Raw genomic sequence first — 6,000 nt, forward strand, 5'->3', positions numbered from 1 at the left:
GAAGCACATGGGGACTTACATATTGTTTTACTTTTTTGTTTACAACACTCTCTGCTACTCTCAGATACTGGGATGACTGGTCAGTCTACTAAAATCAAAGCAAACTAAAATAAAAGATGCAACTTATCATGGAACATCCACACAGTGAACTCTGATATAGTGAGCTTCCATTGGCAGTGCAGTAAAAGAATGATGTAGTGCAAATTCTACTGACAGTGACCCTATGCTTACAGTTGCTGGACCCGAGTCTCCCATCTGCAAAATGCGCTAGTGGTACTGACCTCCTTTGTAAAGTGTGCTGAGAGCTACTGAAGAGCAAGGTAGTAGTATTATGAAAAAAAAAATGATTTCATGATTAGAGAGTTCAACTCTAATTAAATAATTAAAAGCAAGTGCCTCTCAAACAGGGTACTTCCACAGCAACCGTCCCCATTGATGAGAGGTTTAATAGACTGGATTTTAACCTCAGTTATGCCACTGAAGTCCATGAAGTAACTGAGATCTCAGTCTAGCCTAGTTACTCTCAGAATAAATTTTCATAACAGCTCAGTCCCCCAACAGCTCCCATTTAGGTACCTGATTTTCAGAAGTGCTCAATTCCCAGTGAGAGCTGCTGTGTGCTCTCTCCATTCTATTTAGTTGCCTATACTGATGTCAAGCTCATTTGAAAGTCCATCCCCAAATGTGAGTGCAGGCCCATATTCTTGTTGGAATCCTGTTATCGCTGAAATCAGCAACAAAACTTTCATTTAAGTTAATGGAAGCAGAATCAGGGCCAGCTTTATTACACGAGCTCACCTTTGGCTCGGAATATCCAAACTCACACCACAGTCCATCGTCTCCCAGTAGAGTACTCCAAAGGAGCCATTTCTCATATAAAGGATTCTGGGTCTGAAAATATGAAGGGTTATTAGCTGGGGATGAACAGTTCAACATCTTAGGATTCTTCCTCTGATTAGGAACCATCAAAGACTGATTAGGAACCTTCAAAGGCTGTCTAATGAGCTCTTCCAAGATAAAAAAAGCAGCAGCAGATCTACAGTGGTAGAAAAAATGTCCATGTTAAGATTGAAGCAGAACACCAGCCAGGGCACAATGCTGCTGGGTAGATAGCAACTGATTTTCCACCCTCCAAAGTCATGGTGTGAACTTTATTTCGGTTTATCCAGCAACTGAAGCTTACACCAAAGTAGATTGATTTTCAGTGCAAGATTGAATGTGAGTTCCTTGTAGGTTTCATCTTTAAAAATGGCTTGAAAAGAGGAAAGGCCTTTACTTCAAATATCAAGAATAGATATGGATGTTCAAGGCACAGAACAGCATTTAAGGAAAATGACCCACGTTTTGCTCAGTACATAAAACCACCACCATGAGGAGCATTTACTGCACGGACCTAGCAAATAGGGAGATATTTCAATCGTTCTAATTCATCACAAGAACCTGGCAAGTTCCTACACAGCAACACATGTTTTCAATGCACCACCTCTATAATTAATCTGCAACCAGTGAAGCTGAATGCAGGTTAAGTTGAACAAGTGGAACTTTACTAAACCCTGCAGACATCTCTGTCCATGTGTCAGAGTGCTTCCAGCCTAATGCTCCGTGTTCCCTATTCCTCTGGTGCCTCCTTAATAATAGGCCCTTAGGGGAACATGGGCCCTCTGACTCCAGTTCCACTGACCATGATGCGCTCTATTTGAAAAGCCCTGTAAGTTATAGAAAAGGTGGATAGCGCAGCTTTGGCTAGGCTAAAGGGGCCTGTTGCCTCAGCTGAAAGAGCTGCTGCTGTACTCTGTGGACTGCAGAGGATCGTGGTACAAGTCTCCTTGTGGTAACATGCAGGGTACAGATATCGCAGGCGTGTACACTAAGTCAGGAAACCCACCAAGTGGCTATGATTGCATGAAGCCAGGCGTGGCCAACCTGAGCCTGAGAAGGAGCCAGAATTTACCCATGTACATTGCTCAAGAGCCACAGTAATACGCCAGCAGCCCCCCATCGGCTCCGCACCCTCCCCATCAGCTGTTTAGGGGCATGCAGGAGGCTTGGCGGGGAGCGGGAGGAGCAAGGGCATGGCAGGCTATGGGGAGGGGCGGGAAGGGGTGGAGTGGGAGCAGGGCCTGTGGCAGAGCCAGGGGTTGAGCAGTGAGCATCCCCCGGCACATTGGAAAGTTGGCGCCTGTAGCTCCAGCCCCAGAGTCGGTGCCTATACAAGGAGCCGCATATTAACTTCTGAAGAGCCGCATGTGGCTCCAGAGCCACAGGTTGGCCACCCCTGGCATGAAGTGGTTTGATGCATAACTTGTGCTTGCAATGCTTTAATAAGCCCACGTAGCATCCAGAGACAAAACATCTTGCAAGGACAGTCTTACCAGAGCACTACAGGAACTGTGCGTGAGTGGCCAGCACCTTTACTGACAGCAGTGGCTTTAGGGTAACTTCCACATGTGAGCTATTGCTCTGTGGCACTGGGTGAGGAAGGCCTAATGAAATGATGCAGTTGGAGCACGTGTGGTTTCCTGTTCATCGTTCTAGATTCAATTCATTCAGCCATACCTCACACAAGGTCCAAGTCCCTTTCTATTTAGGCTTATAAATCAGCAGCAACTCCACTGAAGTTCATGGGCCTACACCAGTATAAAATTGGTGTGAGGAGAATCAGGGTCACATTCAGTGATAGCTTTCACTTTTCTGCTGTGCTGGGACAAAACTAAAGATGTAGCCCCCAGCCTGGTCCGTGAGAGGTCAGAAGTAAACGTCTTAAGATCTTCCAGGGTCAAGATATTGGTACTAAATTCAGCCAACAGGCATGAGAATGCACTGGTTGTTGAAAAATAGAAAACAATGTCAGGAAAAATTTTGGAGCTGTTTCTGATTTGCAAGGTACAAAACAGAACAAGTTTCAAAACCGTTTCGTGAAATATTTTGAAATTTTTTCTATATTTGTTTTTTTCCCCTCTTTGCCACTCCCCTCCCCCATTTTGCTGTTGAGTGCAATAAAATGACTTAGGTCCTGGGCCGGAGGAGAAAATTTACAGTGGCAAAAAGAGAAATGGAGGAAAACAAAAGAGCCCACACATCATTCATTTGTTCATCCTACTGCATTCAGTGGCAACACGGGTGAACAGGAGAAGTAAGGAAACAAATATTACATTTCAAACATTCAAATTTAACATTTTGGTTTTCAAAAATTAAAAATGAAACTATTTCAAATGGAAATGAAATCAAGTAAAGTTTGGTTTTGAAATTTCAGGTTGAAAAACTGAACAAGTTAGTCAAGTAATGTTTTGCTACAAAAAACCCAACACTTCATTTCTCAACAAAACCCCACTTTGGGAGGAATAATTAAAAAAAAAAGAAATTTGATCAGCTCTGGCACTGGCCACATACAAATTATACCAAGTGCATTGGAGACACGGGTCATTTGGACTCCATTTCCAGTGTGTCCAGAAAGCCAGGAAATAACAGAACACATGACTAAGTAAAGCACTGAAAACATTTTCTGAGAAAAAAGCCCATGTAGCCCTTATCTCTCTTTTCTTTGACTGCTGGAGGGTGTCGTTCATTTGCTGTTCCTGAGCCATGTCTCATGGCTAAATCTGGCGCTGGACTACCTCTGTTGAAGTCAATAGGAGTTTTGCCACTTACTTCAACAGAGTGAGTATTTCATCTTCTACGTGTGTGATTTTAATAGAAAACTGCCAAACAGTCTGTGGAAGATGCAGGTAAATCAGAGCATGGAGATATCCTTTGACCGGGAAGGAAAGCAGAAAATAGGGCACCAGTTCTGTTATAAATAGTAAGAATATAAATTAAGATTAGGGGGAAATATGCATTTTTAACAGAAACCCCACAGACAGTGATAAAACCCCCTGGAGAGGTATGTCAAATCCTGGGCATTAAAGTCAGGAACAGGAAAACCGCAGAGACCTCGGAGGTTTTGTGAACACCTCGAGCTATTTTGGAAGATTTGCAATGTTCAGAAAATACCACTAAGTCTACTTGGAATAGGCTGCTGCATTGCAGCTCCTCAGAAACCTCCTGGCACAGAGATCTCCCACTGCTTTGATCTCCTCCAAATTACAGTACATCGGCTTTGCTGCTCACTCCACACCATAGGCAACCCGTTTAAGCAGCTTTGGTGGCAGCTGGAGTCCACAAATCTTAATTTTTTTTCTGTAACTGAAACCCTTTTTTTCCACCCCCAAGGCAGATTCAGTTAAGAAACAGACCTGCTTTTTCCCCAGCTAATGGGAAGCCTGCTCTGTGTATTAGGATTAGAAAAACCCCACTAAAGCTGGGCTGCATAATCAGTGCCCTTTGCACAAAATACAAACTGTCATTCTCATTTACACTAAAGCCCCCACTCACCTCTCAGATAATCATAAAATCGTAGGACTGGGAGGGCCCTCGGGAGGTCGTCTAGTCCAGTCCTCTGCACTCATGGCAGGACTAAATATTATCTGGACCATCCCTGACAGGTGTTTGTCTAACCTGCCCTTAAAAATCTCCAAGGACAGAGATTTCACAGCCTCCCTAGACAATTTATTCCAGTGCTTAATGCTAGTGTGAGAGAATCAGGCCCTGTATCTCTCTTTTCCCTGGCAGTCTTCTCAGCTCTTTTTTTTCCAGAGTCTCTATATTTGTTCTTCATTCTGCCCATCCTCTGCCCCCGTCTGGTCCTTCCTCCTCTCCCCTCCCCTCAAGTCGTTCCCAAGCAAATGATGAATCCAGTAACATTCAGGAAGGAGCAAAACTTCACCACCCACAAGGATCAAATGGGATCATCCGTACCCTAATTAAAAGTAAACATGGGGTTCGGCAGCAAAGATTCGGTCCAGATTTAAACATCTCCAAAATTCAGTAGTGGATGGAGCCAAGAAGATTCTGGCTTGTGCCCATGTCCAAGTAATATAAGATGGCACCCATCTCTGTACTAATTCAAACCCCTACGATAAAACATTTCAGAACTTTCCCAGAGGGAAGGATCAGCAGCTGTGGACCAGTATCTACGTCTTCGCTACATCAAAGCAATTTAAAAGGGTGGGCTTGATTCACACCTAATAGCAAGGGGATTGCCATTGCACTTCTGAGCTCTGTGTGGTTTGCCATGTCCCTTGCGGGATTCACTCCAGGGGAGGCCAACCTTCACCTGGTGTCCTGCGGGGGCGTTGTGCTGTATGCTGGGGCCTTTAAATTGTGGTTGGAGGCTATCCTGGCTACACACATTGCTCACGGACCAGAACTGTCCCCTCAATCGGCGATAGTTCAGCTACAGGTTCCCTTGAACCCACCACAACCTATCCTCAGGGCAGATTGGATGCTACCAGGGTCCCTCTGCTTCAAGTTGTGTGGCATAATCCAGGGCTAAATCTAGCCCTAGATGAGTACCCTTGTGCCTGGTGTTCCAAAGGATACATCACCAAGCATGTCACTACTCTACATTTTATATGTTACTGGCCTGGTCTTGGACCTCTACCTGTTTATACATGGATCTTTCAGGCATAAGAGAAGCAGAATAAATCAATGCTGAGAAACTCTGTGCCTGGCAGAGCAGGAAGGGGAAAATGTCTGAGTAACACATCAAGAAAGAGGCAAAGAGGTCACCTTATTGATCACTGCACAGCGGAAGCCAACCTTGTATTCTCATCAGGGCCAGCTGGAGGCCGTGAAAAGCACTGGATTGCTGAAGCGGGGCACAATGGAAGGTCATGGGAGCACCGAGGGGGCCAGGTGCGGGAGGTTAGTAATTAGGTGCAAAAAGGGGAGGGGTCATTAGCCTCACTGCTAGAGAGAGGTTAGGGATGGACGACCTCGGACCATTGGGGCAATTTAGTTTCTATAACCCAGGCTCCTGGTGTTTCCAGCCAAGTCTGCTGTAATTTCTGTCGGGAACTATACTCACAAAGTTAATGAGGAGTCAGATTTCAACCCCATTAGGAAGGAATTTATTCATGCCATTAAAGAAACAGCACTGATATTGCGGGTTTCTTGTTGACT

Source organism: Mauremys mutica, chromosome 6, assembly GCF_020497125.1.
Source record: "Mauremys mutica isolate MM-2020 ecotype Southern chromosome 6, ASM2049712v1, whole genome shotgun sequence".
Classification (NCBI taxonomy): Eukaryota; Metazoa; Chordata; order Testudines; family Geoemydidae; genus Mauremys; species Mauremys mutica.